Genomic DNA, 16,057 nt, shown 5'->3' with positions numbered 1-16,057 from the left:
AAACTATATTTTTTTACATTTTTTTCTTCAATTTTGAAAAAATCAATTAAAATAATAAAACTATTGTAGCATTGTGATTTCGGTCGATACATGGTTTAATCGACCTAGGTTAGCAATATTGACCGAGGACGCAGTCCGAGGTCAATATTGCTAACCTAGGTTGATAAAACCATGTATCGACCTCATCGCCATGCTATAATTGTATATTAGTGGTACTGAAGGTATAATAACACTTATTAGTGGTACTGAAGGTAAAATAACATGTATCGGGTAAAATAACACTTATCAGTGGTACTGAAGGTAAAATAACACTTATCGCTGTTACTGAAGGTAAAGTAACACTTATTGGTGGTACTGAAGGTATAATAACACTTATTAGTGGTACTGAAGGTAAAATAACATGTATCGGGTAAAATAACACATATCAGTGGTACTGAAGGTAAAATAACACTTATCGCTGTTACTGAAGGTAAAGTAACACTTATTGGTGGTACTGAAGGTATAATAACACTTATTAGTGGGAATGAAGGTAAAATAACACTTATCGCTGGTACTGAAGGTAAAATAACACTTATCAGTGATACGGAAGGTAAAATAACACTTATTAGTGCTACTGAAGGTAAACTAACACTTATCGCTGGTACTGAAGGTAAAATAACACTTATCAGTGGTACTGAAGTTAAAATAACACTTATCGGTGGTACGGAAGGTAAAATAACATTATCGCTAGTACTGAAGGTAAAATAACACGTATCAGTGGTAAAATACCACTTATGGTGGTACTGAGGGTATAATAACACTTATCGCTGGTACTGAAGGTTAAATAACGCTTATCAGTGGTACTGAAGGTATAATACCACTTCTCGGTGGTACTGAAGGTAAAATAACACTTATCAGTGGTACTGAAGGTTAAATAACACTTATCGGTGGTACTGAAGGTATAATATACAATTATAGCATGGTGATGAGGTCAATACATGGTTTTATCGACCTAGGTTAGCAATATTGACCGAGGACGCAGTCCGAGGTCAATATTGCTTACCTAGGTCGATAAAACCATGTATCGATCGAAATCACCGTGCTATAATAGTTTTATTATTTTAATTGATTTTTTCAAAATTGAAGAAAAAAATGTAAAAAAATATAGTTTTCCATTTTTTTTCCATTTTTAATTAAATATCTGCAATAATAATTTAAATATCTGCAATAATCATTGATCAAATTACTGAATCAATCCTTTATTTTCCTGGCAGAGTAAGCAGCACTTTAAAATCCGTGGAATATGTCTATTTCAATTTGTACTAGGTGTTCAAGACACAATTTTGTAAGTCTATTTGTTATAGATGTTGATAGGCAGTATCAAGCATCCAAGTGACTTCAGTGTTAATCTTGATCATTACTGTGTTTGTCTCCCATGAGGTGTTAATCAAGCATCTAAATGACTTCACAAAAATTCCAGAATCTATTTATAGCAGGTCAATAACACTTTTTCTACCAACTTTTTTGAACACCTGTTCCAGAATCTATTTATAGCAGGTTAATAACACTTGTTCTACCAACTTTTTTGAACACCTGCAAACCAATCAGGTTTATAACTACTTTTACAGGTGGTCACATGATGTTGTTTCAGCCAATCAGAGTCAGCTAGAAATCAATAAAAATAATAATAAGTGATATTATACCTTCCGTACCACTGATAAGTGTTAGTTTACCTTCAGTAGCACTAATAAGTGTTATTTTACCTTCAGTACCACCGATAAGTGTTATTATACCTTCAGTACCACTGATAAGTGTTAGTTTACCTTCAGTAGCACTAATAAGTGTTATTTTACCTTCAGTAACAGCGATAAGTGTTATTTTACCTTCATTACCACTAATAAGTGTTATTATACCTTCAGTACCACCGATAAGTGTTATTATACCTTCAGTACCACTGATAAGTGTTATTTTAGCCGATAAGTGATATTTTACCTTCAGTACCACTGATAAGTGTTATTATACCTTCAGTACCACTGATAAGTGTTATTTTACCCGATACATGTTATTTTACCTTCAGCACCACTAATAAGTGTTATTATACCTTCAGTACCACTAATATACAATTATAGCATGGTGATGAGGTCGATACATGGTTTTATCGTCCTAGGTTAGCAATATTGACCTCGGACTGCGGCCTCGGTCAATATTGCTAACCTAGGGCGATAAAACCATGTATCGATCGAAATCACCATGCTATAATAGTTTTATTATTTTAATTGATTTTTTCAAAATTGAAGAAAAAAATGTAAAAAGATATAGTTTTCCATTTTTTTTCCATTTTTTTTCCAGAATCTATTTATACCAGGTCAATAACACTTTTTCTACCAACTTTTTTACAAAAATTCCAGAATCTATTTATAGCAGGTCAATAACACTTTTTCTACCAACTTTTTTACAAAAATTGCAGAATCTATTTATAGCAGGTCAATAACACTTGTTCTACCAACTTTTTTGAACACCTGCAAACCAGTCAGGTTTATAACTACTTTCACAGGTGGTCACATGATGTTGTTTCAGCCAATGAGAGTCAGCTAGAAATCAATAAAAATAATAATAACACTTATCGCTGGTACTGAAGGTAAAATAACACTTATTAGTGGTACTGAAGGTATATTAACACATATCAGTGGTACTGAAGGTTAAATAACACTTATCAGTGGTACTGAAGGTAAAATAACACTTATCGGTGGTACGGAAGGTAAAAATAACACTTATCGCTGGTACTGAAGGTAAAATAACACTTATCGGGTAAAATACCACTTATGGTGGTACTGAAGGTAAAATAACACTTATCGGTGGTACTGAAGGTAAAATAACACTTATCGGGTAAAATAACACTTATCAGTGGTACTGAAGGTAAAATAACACTTATCAGTGGTACTGAAGGTATAATAACACTTATCGGTGGTACTGAAGGTATAATACCACTTCTCGGTGGTACTGAAGGTATAATACCACTTCTCGGTTGTACTGAAGGTAAAAAAACACTTATCGGTGGAACTGAAGGTAAAATACCACTTATCAGTGGTACTGTAGGTATAATACCACTTCTCGGTGTTACTGAAGGTATAATAACACATATCATTGGTACTGAAGGTATACTGAAGTTAAAATAACACTTATTGGTGATCCTGAAGGTATAATAACACTTATCGCTGGTACTGAAGGTAAAATAACACTTATTAGTGGTACTGAAGGTATAATAACACATATCAGTGGTACTGAAGGTTAAATAACACTTATCAGTGGTACTGAAGGTAAAATAACACTTATCGGTGTCACGGAAGGTAAAAATAACACTTATCGCTGGTACTGAAGGTAAAAGAACACTTATCGGGTAAAATACCACTTATGGTGGTACTGAAGGTGAAATAACACTTATCGGTGGTACTGAAGGTATAATAACACTTATCGGTGGTACTGAAGGTAAAATAACACTTATTTGTGGTACTGAAGGTATAATAACACTTATCGGTGGTACTGAAGGTAAAAAAACACTTATCGGTGGTACTGAAGGTAAAATAACACTTATCAGTGGTACTTGAGGTAAAATAACACGTATCAGTGGTACTGAAGGTAAAATGTGATACTGAAGGTACTTGGGAAAGGTGCATGTCTATAAATCCCTTTATCACTTGGGAAAGGTGTCTATATAAATCCCTTTATCACTTGGGAAAGGTGCCTATATAAATCCCTTTATCACTTGGGAAAGGTGCCTATATAAATCCCTTTATCACTTGGGAAAGGTGTCTATATAAATCCATTTATCACTTGGGAAAGGTGCCTATATAAATCCATTGATCACTTGGGAAAGGTGCCTATATAAATCCCTTGATCACTTGGGCAAGGTGCCTATATAAATCCCTTTATCACTTGGGAAAGGTGTCTATATAAATCACTTTATCACTTGGGAAAGGTGTCTATATAAATCCATTTATCACTTGGGAAAGGTGGCTATATAAATCCCTTTATCACTTGGGAAAGGTGCCTATATAAATCCATTTATCACTTGAGAAAGGTGCCTATATAAATCCCTTGATCACTTGGGAAAGGTGCCTATATAAATCCCTTTATCACTTGGGAAAGGTGCCTATATAAATCCCTTTATCGCTTGGGAAAGGTGCCTATATAAATCCATTTATCACTTGAGAAAGGTGCCTATATAAATCCCTTGATCACTTGGGAAAGGGGCCTATATAAATCCCTTTATCACTTGGGAAAGGTGTCTATATAAATCCATTTATCACTTGAGAAAGGTGCCTCTATAAATCCCTTTATCACTTGGGAAAGGCGTCTATATAAATCCCTATACTAATATTTGCTCTGCATCCTTCCATCGTAATGCATTGCAAAGGCAAATGTTGTTATTCGACTATAACAACAGTTGCTATGGTAACATCATCAATTTCATTGTTGTCCACACCTGATTTGCTGTTCATAAACTGCTCGAAAAAACTAAATAAAGCATAAGTACTCTTTCAAAATGTAAATATAAATAATGAATATTTTAGCAAATATTGTTATAGTCATATAACACACATTTGTATTGCCGACAAATTTACATAAAGCCTAACCAGGCTTTATTAGGTCACCTGGTCATGAGCTCTAGCTCAAGTGATCTATTGCTATCCGATTTCGTCCGTCATCGTGCGCCGTCGGTTGTGCGTCGCTGTTATTTTTCGGGTCCATCAGAAATCCAATATGGCTGCAAATGCCGCCACTTAGAAACAAATTATATTTCAAACTTAAAGTCAAGTTCTAATCGGCTAATTTAACTGAAACCTTGTAGGAATTAACGACTTATGGTCCTGCCAAAGTGTTGTTATTATTGAGTCCATCAGAAATTCAATATGGTGCCATTTTGAGGAGAAAAAAACACTACTTAAACTTTTTAAAGGCACGTTCTAATGGGCAGATTTAACTGCAACTTGGTAGAAATGAACGACTTATGGTCCTCGGGTCAATAAGAAATCCATTATGGCCGCCACGGCCACCATTTTGGAAAACTATTTCAAACTTAAAATAAAGTTCAAACAAGCTGATTTCATTAGTGTGCCTTTTTTGAAAAACTCTTTACTAGGTCAAGGTCAACGTTACATTGAGATACATTTTCTGTGGCAAAGGGCATTCACGTGTTACACACTTCTCTAGTTTTACTCACACTTGGTACATCTAGTGATATAATTGACTGATGAGCCTTATCAAAGCGGAACGTAGTCGATATCGATCATGCCTTTAAATTTAATTAGTTTGAATGACATCTATAGAGTTTCAGAGGCGTCAACATCGGTACTCCAGGAATAACTTGTTATTTATATAAACTCGCAGGTACAGCTATTATTAACTAATTCTTAGTTCCAATAAACTAAGATAGCAAGTATATTAAATTCACATTATTCTTTGTACACAAAACTAGCGATACAATTATATTGCATAATACATCGGTTTTGAGTGTTGACATAGCAACCCACATGTATTTGAAACACTGAATGAACTCATTTGCTTTCTATGGTCTATTGTTTTATTATAATACATATGACAGTAACTGTCATCATTTAGAACTTAAACATGTATACAAAACTTGTATAGCTTGTTCCGTTGTACACTGGGCCAGCTATCCCAGAGTAATATACATGTATATTATAGCTTCGTAATTGTCTGAAGCTTCTTATTTGTGCAAAATATTTTCGTGATAAAATGTGCTAGTGCTATTTATCAGAAATTGCTGGAGGGATCATTCATAAACTGCACATGAAGGTTCCCCATGGTCCTTAGTTATGCATAGCAAATTTTGTGACTGATCGGAAAATCAAGATGGCCGACAGCCAGCCATCTTTAATTTCAGAGGGCCATTTAGGCCTTTGAATGATAAAGTTGTTAATTCTCAGAAACGACTTGAGGGATCAAACTGACATTGAACTAATGAAGATGGTGCAATGGTGGGCACCAAGATCTCTTGTTTATGACAAATGCACTACTCTCCTTTGACATCATCATTTCAACAACAACAACAACAACAAAATACTGTAAGACTCGGGTGATTGTTAAGACCCGTGGGCCTCTTGTTAAGTTTGCCATCAATAGCAATGTGTGTTATAGAACCATTACAACATTTACAAAAACACTCATTGCTTATTTATCATTTGCAAAAGGTGCATTTAAATTCCTTTATCAAGTGGGTAATGTGTCTATCAATCCCTTTATCACGTAAGAAAGGTGTCTATAATTTCCTTTATCACGTGGAAAAGATATCTTTAAATCCCTTTATCATGTGGGTAAGGTGTGTATCAATCCCTTTATCACGTGGGAAAGGTGCCTATAAATCCCTTTGTTACATGTGACAGGTGCCTATCGATCCCTTTATCATGTGGGACAATATCTTTCAATCCCTTTATTACGTGGGAAATGGTAAGGTGTCTATAAATTCCTTTGTCACGTGGAAAAGGTGAATATAAATCCCTTTATCACGTGGGAAATGTGTATCAATCCTTTTATCACGTGGGAAACTGCCTTAACATCCCTTTATTATGTGGGAAATGTGTCTATAAATCCTTTATCACGTGGGAAATGTGTATATAATTCATTTATCACGTGGTTAAAGTACCTATAAATCCATTAATCCCTTTATCATGTCAAAATATCAAGTTAGTAGAAAGGGAAATGTTAAAAAGTTTAAGACAGCAACAAATATTAGTGTGGCCGAATGGCATAGCGCGAAACTGGTAAACCTTCTGCTCGAAAGTGAACCTGGGGAACTTCCTGACCGACTTCCTGATAGGGATGTGAGAGTACGCATCCTTCAGATCGACGGACGTAGCCCTCATCCCTGGACGCACTGACACAATGATGCGTCGTGGCGTTTCCATCTGGAAGTGCGGGGAATCGACGTACGTGTTGAACGTACAGAGGTCGATAATGGGCCTCCAGGCACCGGACTTTTTCTTCACGAGGAAGACCCGGGAGTAAAACCCTGGAGCCCACCCGTCCGGTGAAAGTTCCTCGATCGCGCCCTTCACGATCATGGCCTGAACCTCCGACCTGAGAGCCTCCATCTTCCCCGGATCGGAAGGAGCAGGGAAATCTGTGGCGAATCTGGCAGCTTGTCGCTGGACTTTCTCCAGTTGGTCCTTCTGTTGTTGAAGATGGGGATCCCAGACAGTGGAGGCATACTCACGCATGGGCCTAACGAGAGTAGTATAAGCCTGGGCCTTGACTTCTCTGGTGCATCCCCTAAGGTTTCGCTGAAGGAATCCAACTGATCTTGCAGCCTTGGCAGAGGGCTGGTTTATGTGCTCACGCCAGGAGAGATCCGAGCTGATATAGGCTCCAAGGTTTTTGCTTCCGGGGACAGTCTCTAGGGTTTGGCCGTGGAGTTGGTAGTCGGTGTGGATAGGGTTCCTTTTCCTGGAAATGTTGATAGTGATACACTTGTCTGGGTGAAACTCCATCTGCCAGTCTCGCTCCAACTTTTGCAAGGCATTGAGGTCGTCCTGTAGGATGGCAGTATCCTCACTCTTGTTGATGATGCGATATATGGCGCAGTCGTCAGCAAAGAGTCTGACTCGAGACTGTACGACATCTGGTAGGTCGTTTATAAAGGCAAAACAAGAGCGGGCCTAACACCGATCCTTGGGGGACTCCTGAATCTACTGATGCCTCTGAAGATGTTGACCCTTCCACTAACACTCTCTGTGCCCTGTTGCTTAGGAAGCTTCTTATCCATTCTAATGTGTTGTCGCGGACCCCGTAATAGGCTAGCTTGTGGAGTAAGCGTTGGTGAGGTACCTTGTCGAAGGCTTTAGAGAAATCCAAGAGGATGACGTCGATTAGTGTGCCCTTGGCAAGGCCCTTGGCAAGCTCGTGCTCGGTGTAGATAAGCTGCGACTCGCATAAGCGCCTATGGAGTGCAGGATGTGTTCCTGGATCTTGGAACATATGGCAGTAAGGGAGACCGGTCTGAAATTGGAGGCCTTGCTCTTGTCGCCTTTCTTGAAGATCGGAACCACTTGCGCATTTTTCCAGTCATCCGGAACCATGCCTACGTTAAGGGTTTTCTGATAGATATGGGAGAGGGCAGGAGCAATCTCGTGGGCCATCTCCTTCAGAAGACGTGCTGGGACAGCGTCTGGTACTGTCGCCTTTTGTGGCTTAAGGTTCCTTAGCAGCTTCTCCACTCCTGGCCTAGTAATGTTGATGGGGGGCATGCTGCTATAAGGGCTGTATCCTTTATCCGGGGAATTGCTCAGGTTCTCCTTGGTAAAAACAGGTTTAAACTGAGAGTTTAGGATGTCCGCCTTTGTCGTGGGGTCGTTGTGAATGAGTCCATCCTCGTTTCGCGGGGGAGCTATTCCGGTGGACTTCTGTTTCTTCCCCTTGACAAACGACCAAAATTTCTTGGGGTTGGTCTTGGCGTCGGAGCTGATGATGTTCTGCATGTAAGTGTTGTGGTCTTGTCGGATACTCTTTTGGCAGGCAACCTTCAATTCCTTGTAACGCCTTACATCACGGTGGCGGCTAGTTGACTTTGCTTTCTTGAACGCCCTGTTTTTCTGCCGAGTCAACCTTCTTGTGCTGGTATTTATCCATGGATTGGTAGGCCTTGATCTTGTGAGTTTGTGTGGTACGTGGATGTCCATTAGGGTTAAGACCCCATCCTTGAAATCTGACCATAAGGTGTTAATGTTGGTAAATGGTGATTTCAGGAAGTTTTCCACAAAGGCTGTGGTGTCCTTTCCAAGTGGGGTGAGGTCAGCTTGATCCCACATGTAGATGGTCCTTCGTACAGGCTTAGATCTCCTGGGTTTAGAAGAAGTGTCAATAAGGATGGCATCGTGATCTCCGACTCCAGGGATGGGCCTACACTAGGGAAGGATTATTGGTGAAAAAATAGGTCAAGGGTTTTATCTCCGCGGGTGGGGAAATTAACTGTCTGCTCTACACCACACTCGTTAACAAGGTTGAGATAAGCGGTTGACACAAATCGAGGATATTGGTTCGAGGTTATGCTGAGATTGGACCAGTCTATATCAGGGACATTAAAATCCCCTCCAATCCAGAAATCGCTCTTCTGGTTCTCGGCTCGTAGTCTTTGTAGTTCCTCAACTGCGTGGCGAGTGTAGGCATCTAGCGTTTTGTTGGGTGGACGATAAAATGATGATATCATGATCGACTTTGCCTTATTAACCTGAACTTTGATACTGAGGAGTTCCACATCTGCGCTGGAGTAAAGTGGAGAACATGTAATGTCATCCTTTACTGCGATGAGGACCCCACCATGGAAGTCGGCACGGTCCCTCCTAAACACTTGGTAGTTAGGGGGAAAGAACCTTGGGCGAAAAGATATAACTATTCAGCCATGACTCCGTTCCGATGACGATATCTGGCTCAGCATTTTCTAGGAACACCTGGGTCTCACTAGCTTTATTTTTCAGACTCTGGAAGTTTACAACAATAGTGCGCAGCGATCTAAGTGGTCGGCGCGTTGGGTCCTGTCGTCGCTTTGGTGAGGACGCAACTATAGGACTGCCTATAGTGGAGGTATTTAAAGAGGAAGTGTGTGATGTCTCGAATGGCGTGCTGTTGTGTGTCGAACAGAGTTGAAGAAATGAATTGTCACTCACTGATATGGAGTCATACAGTCTGGAGTAGTTTGGTGCATCACAGACTTCGCAAATCCAGATGGTGGATGTGTTCACAAGATGTTGGTAGTCCGCTGATGACACGGACATACATGAAACATGACACCAATGATCACAGTTATCACAGGCCAGGGCTCTCTGACCCCATTTCACTGCTCTGGTGCAGACTTGGCATGGATATTTGGGTGTGTATGGGCCTGGATTAGATTCCACCTGGCCACTGATGAGGAGGAGAAGTTGGATAGGTTTCACTGGACGAGGGATAGCCGGGGATTTGAGTATGGTCGAGTGTGGTGAGATGTCCGATAGCCAGTAGTAAACGATGTCGATATCACCCACTGCGTCTTCCGATGTACAAAATGAGAGTTCATCATGGGAGTGGGTGTTTTTATTGACAAATAAGTTGAACTGAAGTTCAATATTGCTGGTAATGTTAGCAAAAGCACATGGAGGATTACACACAGGTGCATGCTCATCGCTTACATACCCCTGTCGTCGTTGAACTGGACAACTGTAAGAAGGCCAGCTTAACATTTTAGTAAACAGTTAAAGTATGGGATTGAGGAATATAGCAAGTGTCTGGTGTCCCGAGACCAGGTCTATTTCCCGAGGCGAAGCCGAGGGAAATAGGCATGGTCTCGAACACCAGAAACTTGCTATATCCCTCAACCCCATACTTTAATCGTTTTATTATACCGATACACACTGGAGAGATAGTTTTAACTAGAAAATATTTGTAAACCATAAGCTGTATAGCTTCACGTCCCAACTACCCCTTTGATGGCAATGGAGCCAAAATGCTTCCGAGTTCGGTAGCAAGCTCCGCCCCCCTCGCGCGTCGCTTCCGAGTTCGGAAGCAAGCTCCGCCCACCTCGCGCGTCGCTTCCGAGTTAGGTAACAAGCTCCGCCCACCTCTCGCCTGATTGGCTCGGCGGAAACACCCGAGTGTAGTCAAAAGTGGCGATTTATTCGATTTAACCAATTACTTTTATATAGAATAAATAAAGTAGAGGTATGATAATGTGTTTTGACATGTGTTCGACAGATTGCTGTGTACATCTCCATAATCCTCGTCTGTCGATTAATTTTGTGCAGCTATTAAATTGATTGAAAAAGATACAATGTCTCTCGAAATAGTTGCCGAAATGATCGAATCACCTTGTTTCGCCTCTAAAGTTCTGTGTGTGGATTCATGTTGTTTTTCGTTTGTTTTGTTTTTTCCTAATTTCTTCCAGTGTTGACATCCATGCAGTTCCAGATTTGTCCTCAGATTCAACGCAGTGGTAGTTTTTTTTAATATTATTTGTGTAAGTAAGATGGCATCGAAAAGGAGCTTACCGTTTAAAGAGAGTGCACAATTAAACAAACTCAAAGTTTGTTTAGAATGTTATATACAGGGCAGAGTCATGTTTTTTTCCAGATAGCGTGACTTCAATTACCAAATTGTGGTGTGTAAGACAGGTGTGAACTTATTTGGGATCTGCTTTACTCTACTATTAAATGACATATACAGCCAATATAATCAACACGCATATATGGTTATCATTCAGTCAACTTGTTTTATGACCGACTCATTGGTATATAAAGAAGACTAAAGACAAAATTTTAAGGTCGCCATCATAGTTTCATAGTGCTATTTCTGTGTGTGATATGAAAGTCGATCTTTTGATTACACCCATTAGAGTGCCTTGTGGTTTTGTTGTCACCACCTTAATTCTCGGTGCGAGGACGGGATATTATGTGGAATTGACCTGGGTTTACATGGCTGGTACAGTCGATGATGATAAGACGCTTACCCAGCCGGAGCACCTTGTTGTATTATCCTTGTACTGTTTCAAGGGTCCCATGTAAATCGATATTTATTCCCCTCCCAATATGGATATGGAGTTGTTCGATAATAAACAAATGGTTCTATTAGCGCATCTTCCTTGGTGCATACGTTAGACTTCGATTTTTATTTTGGGAAAACACTGATCATTATATCAAAACTACGTGTGTAACTGCTGTTTAGAGAAGTCAGGTGTGCATACATTTTGCTTTGTCGTGGAAAGAGAGATATTATCGATTGTAAGCGTTTCTGGGCATATTAAAGTATCAGCACCAAACTCGATATTACACAAGTAGTGATATATGTGCCTATTGGCACTTACACTGTAAGCATTTAGGCGAATGGTGCTCGTCGGAAAGGAAATAGTAACGTTTCTGAAACATTTCTCGGAATCAATTGAAAGTTTCGGCAGCAAACATTGGCTGCATTAAGCATTATGATGGTACATACGTAATTAGACATTTCCCACCCACATAATAAGCAAAAATACTGAAGTAATTACGTAGCGTAAGAAGCCTTTAAATTGACCAATATATATATGCTTGAATCTAATGACTTGCTTCCAGTCCGTTAGAAACATTTTTTGTTGTGTAATACATTTATTGTAAATATATTGAGTTATTTCCCTTTATGTAAGGAATGGACAAGTGACTTGGATTTTTTTCCAGGAATGATTTGTTATTAGCTAAAGTACACGGTTCTTATTGAGAGCAGAAAAATATGACATGTAAACATGTTCATTTAATAATATCTGATATATCATATAAGTATATATGTATAAGTGTAGTTTTTAGGCGACTAAATCCGTACACGAAACATTAAACGTTTAAAGCTTGTGAAATATAAGTATATAATGAAAAAGCATATAATCAATGTTTGTAATTCACAGGGATATACGAACTAATATTATTAAAATAAAAGAGCATTTCTTATTACATATTATATGATATACAACATTTAATTAACGCCCTTTCTAGTTAGAATAAGTCACTCTAAAGCGCTTTACAGTACATAGATATACAATTTATACAATAAATACAATTAACATATACATTAAATAATACATTAGTCAATACAATGTAGAGGAATTTGCAGGGACTGCCTTCACAGGCGCTAACTTCTATTCCTATGCCACCTGGCTAATATCTCCCTTTGTGTGTATGCCTGCGTGTGTGTTGGAGATGAATTGTATTCTTTTTGTAGTGGGACCGTGCTTCCAACGGACTCTTTTATAGCGCCACCTCACCTGAATGCTACATCACCGATACCGCAACACCCACCTCAGACCATTTTATATTTCGCCTGGGTTGTTAGAGTTGTGTGGATAGGAGAATACACTATCTCAGAATATCCCATGCATACGACGACTACAGGGATCAAAGCCCGACCGCCTGCGTGGAAGACCGGGTGTTTACTGATCGGCCAATCCGCCCATATATTTTGAGGACTTGGGAGAAAATCCCTAATTACGTAGGTTGTATATACATCGAAATTTGATTATACGATCTTAAAGTAACACGAGAAACATTCTCTCAATTACAAGCTCACATGGCATGTTCATTTTGTATTTGATCATTTTTTTTTTTTATCAGTAAATAGTTTTAAGGCAAGGAAACGCTTTTCATTCAGGACACATGATTGTCCCCGGATTTTAATGATGATAATGCTGATGTTATCTTTAGGTTTGTTATAGTGTCTCACTTTCCTGTTTATTTATTACAACTTTGAGTTGTTTATTTTGTCCTTTCGTGTTGACGCAGTGGTATACTTTGACCCTATGTGTTGACGCTTTGTTATACTTTGTCTCTATGTGTTGATGCTGTGGTATATTTGGTCCCTGTGTTAGACGCTGTGGTATATTTGGTCCCTGTGTATTGACGCTGTGGTTCACTTTGTCCCTATGTGTTGACGCTGTGGTTTACTTTGTCCCTATGTGTTGACGATGTGTTATACTTTGTCCGTATTTGTTGACGTTGTGGTTCACTTTGTCCCAATGTGTTGACGCTGTGTTATGCTTTGTCCTATGAGTTGACCCTGTGGTATACTTTGTCCCTATGTGTTGACACTGTGGTTCACTTTGTCCCTATGTGTTGACACTTTGTGTTTTAAACTTTGTCCTTATGTGTTGACGCTGTGGTATATTTTGTCCTGGTGTTTTGACGTTGTAGTATATTTTGTTCCTGTGTGTTGACGCTGTGGTATATTTTGGCCCTGTGTAAGGACGCTGTGGTATATTTTGGCCCTGTTTGTTGACGCTGTTGTATACTTTGTCCCTATGTGTTGACGCTGTGTTATACTTTGTCCCTATGAGTTGACGCTGTTGTATAATTTGTCCCTATGTGTTGACGCTGTGTTATACTTTGTCCCTGTGTATGGACGCTATGGTATATTTTATCCCTTTTTGTTGACGCTGTCGTTTACTTTGTCCGTATGTGTTGACGCATTGTACTTTGTCTTTATGTGTTGACGTTGTGGTTTACTTTGTACATATGTATTGACACTATGTTATACTTTTTTCTGATGTGTTGACGCTGTGGTTAACTTTGTCCCTATGTGTTGACGATGTGTTATAATTTGCCCGTATTTGTTGATGCTGTGGTTCACATTGTACCAATGTGTTGACGCTGTGTTATGCTTTGTCCTTATGTGTTGTCGCTGTGGTTCACTTCGTCCCTACGTGTTGACGATGTGTTATACTTTGTCCCTATGTGTTGACGCTGTGGTTCCCTTTGTCCCAATGTGTTGACGCTGGGTTATGCTTTGTCCTTATGTGTTGTCGCTGTGGTTTACTTTGTCCCTATGTGTTGACGATGTGTTATACTTAGTCCCTATGTGTTGACGCTGTGGTTCACTTTGTCCCTATGTGTTGACACTTTGTGTTATATTTTGTCCTTATGTGTTGACGCTGTGGTATATTTTGTCCTTGTGTTTTGACGTTGTAGTATATTTTGTCCCTGTGTGTTGACGCTGTCTTATACTTTGTCCCTATGTGTTGACGCTGTGGTTTATTTTTGGCCCTGCGTAAGGACGCTGTGGTATATTTTGGCCCTGTTTGTTGTCGCTGTGGTATACTTTAATTTGTCCCTATGTGTTGACGCTGTGGTATACTTTGTCCCTATGTGTTGACGCTGTGTTATACGTTGTCCTTATGTGTTGACGCTGTGGTCCATTTTGTCCCTATATGTTGACGCTGTGTTATACGTTGTCCCTATGTGTTGACGCTGTGGTATATTTTGCCCTTGTCGGTTGACGCTGTGGTATATTTTGTCCTTAACGGTTGCCGCTGTGTTATACTTTGTCCATATGTGTTGACGCTGTGGTATATTGTTGCCCTGCGAAAGGACGCTGTGGTATATTTTGCCCTTGTCGGTTGACGCTGTGGTATATTTTGCCCTTAACGGTTGACGCTGTGTTATACTTTGTCCCTATGTGTTGACGCTGTGGTTCACTTTGTCAATATATGTTGACGCTGTGTTATACGTTGTCCTTATGTGTTGACGCTGTGGTATATTTTGCCCTTGTCGGTTGACGCTGTGGTATATTTTGCCCTTAACTGTTGACGCTGTGGTATATTTTGTCGCTGTTTGTTGACGCTGTGGTATATTTTGTCCCTGTTTGTTGACGCTGTGATATATTTTGCCATTGTCGGTTGACGCTGTGGTATATTTTGTCGCCGTTTGTTGACGCTGTGGTATATTTCGTCCTTGTCAGTTGATTCTGTGGTATATTTTTTGATCTGATGTATTGACGCTGATGTTGCTTGCAAACAGGTTTCGTTTGCCTCAGGAAATTGACCTGGTCAAGGGAAACCAGAAACTAGCTACAATACTATTTTTTACCGATACCAACCATGCAGACATTCCGAGCAGCATAATTGCATTTAGTATGCTGTGTTGAGAAAGTCGTGCCGGTTTACACAATCCTACTAAATGAAGGTTTTTAACTTTTGAGACTGTAAATGAAGTATGAAAATAATCGTGACCGCATCTGATTTCATATATGTATTCTTTATGAGTGCTTGCCTCAATATTTTCATTTTTAAAGATGGCTTCATATGTACATGTACGGTAGGTATTTGATTATTTGTTTATACTTAGGTGAAACGATGTTCAGGTGGGGATCCACCCTATACAACTGTAGTTGACATCTTGGCGTGTGTATTTTCGGCTTATGATGACTCCCCTTTCCTATTGATGTGCCGTTAGTCACGTTCTCCTTTTCCCTTTGTGTTGATGCTATACTGCATTTTCCATTTTGTACACTACCCATGCGCTTTTAGTTAGGTTCAAATCTATGTACATATCAACACACTGAAAGGTAAGTTTACCCCTGAGCCATAGGCAGCGGCACTAAATGTGTAGGAAACATGGCCTCTACCTCTATCAATCCACCTGCATGTGTACAGTTTCTCTGAAGACATTTAACCTGTTTTCATATTTGTGTGCTTAGCTAGACCACGAAACCGCGCTACATTACTGCCAACTAAAACTCATGTTGATTTTTTTTTTATTTTCTTTTACATGCTAGCTACGCCTCTGAAATTACACTTACA

This window comes from Mizuhopecten yessoensis, unplaced genomic scaffold (assembly GCF_002113885.1).
Source record: "Mizuhopecten yessoensis strain PY_sf001 unplaced genomic scaffold, ASM211388v2 scaffold4663, whole genome shotgun sequence".
NCBI classification, from domain to species: domain Eukaryota; kingdom Metazoa; phylum Mollusca; class Bivalvia; order Pectinida; family Pectinidae; genus Mizuhopecten; species Mizuhopecten yessoensis.
Note: the sequence above shows the minus strand (reverse complement) of the source record.